The sequence below is a fragment of the Marmota marmota genome, unplaced genomic scaffold (genome assembly GCF_001458135.2).
Source record: "Marmota marmota marmota unplaced genomic scaffold, marMar, whole genome shotgun sequence".
NCBI lineage: Eukaryota > Metazoa > Chordata > Mammalia > Rodentia > Sciuridae > Marmota > Marmota marmota.
Genome location: NW_026000026.1, coordinates 88,299,233 through 88,300,483, shown reverse-complemented (window position 1 = coordinate 88,300,483; position 1,251 = coordinate 88,299,233). Strand labels below are relative to the sequence as shown.

The window sequence follows — 1,251 nt, the reverse complement described above, 5'->3', positions numbered from 1 at the left end:
CCAGCCCAGGACCTGACCCTGCCCTGACTTGAGGGAAATTCTGCTCTGCAGTCCCGCCCGGCCCAGTCTGCAGGTAGAGGCGAACCCGCCGCCCCGGGACCTTTTGCCGCCTCCTTAGCGGCTTTACAAACGCCCGGGCGCCGCAGCGGACGCCACCGCGCCCCTCTTCCGCCTAGCAACCGGGCCCGCAGGCCCAGTGCCTGGGGAAGCTGGAGGACAAAGGGCGATAGAGACCAAGGCAGTCGAGGATAGAACGCCCCTCGTTCCGCTTCACCTCCCGCCCTTTAACGTTCCGTTGCAGAACCCTAGGGAAAAGACTGGCTTACTGACTCACAGCGCCCCCTACTAGCGGGATGGAGAGAGGCATGCAATTTAATAAGAACGAGCTGCGCAGGCGCACTACTGCTGTGAATGCTTCCTGATGTTACGTAGGGCACTTTAAGTAGTGTGAGGGAAGCTTATGCTCCGCTTTATGCCGCAGCCACAATGGCAGAAATATTTCCGTGGGAATTAAAATTTTAAAACTAGCTGTTTCTCAGGCACTGATGTTAACTCTGCCTGAAAAGCCAAATCAGAGAAAAATGACTTAAGTCTGAACTCTTAAAATCTTTAAATAACCCTCTCGGGCCTCCTCAAGCTTCTGCCCTTTGAAAATAATGTTAATATGGTAGCTACTGTAACCTTTGGCGCTGACGTCAACTCTCCGAGAATTTCCTGTACCTTAGAAATCTCCTTAAAAACAAAAACATTGTCACGTGGGCAAGAAAATTAAAGGTATAGGTTCCACCCCCTGACCACAAAGCAACTAGCAAAATCAAGACCAAAAATTTAGGCGTGGAAATACTGTCTGCTCCATCCTTCTTAAATGGTCCTGGGAAAACTGGATAGCCATCTGTAGAAAAATGAAACTGGACCCTGTCTCTCACCTTGCACAAAACTCAAATTGATCAAAAACGAAGGAATTAGACTAGAAATGCTAGAAGAAAACATAGGGTCAACACTCCATCATATAAGTATTGGCACTCGCTGCCTTAAGAAGACCCCCAAAAAACAAAAGAATAAAACCAAGAATTAGTAAGTGGGATGTCATCAAACTAAAAACCTATTGCACAGCAAAGACACCTTTAAAAACAGAGAGCCTACAGAATGGGAGAAAATCTTGGCCAGCTACTCTTCTGATAGGTAATTAATAACCAGAATAAACAAATAACTCAATACCAAAAAACCAATAACACAATCAACAAATGGTCA

At 46.8% G+C, this 1,251-nt stretch overlaps 1 protein-coding gene across 3 annotated transcripts in view; it reads right to left on the bottom strand.

Annotated features, from left to right (window-relative positions):
• Cep120 (centrosomal protein 120) overlaps positions 1 to 249 on the bottom strand; it is a 75,828-nt gene extending 75,579 nt beyond the window's left edge. For 2 of the 3 annotated variants that reach the window (XM_015486734.2, XM_048811840.1), the window contains exon 1: positions 101 to 249. The gene's annotated coding sequence lies outside the window, so the exon portion shown is untranslated. The other variant, XM_048811841.1, reaches the window with a different exon arrangement.
• Between the last annotated feature and the right edge of the window lie 1,002 nt (positions 250 to 1,251).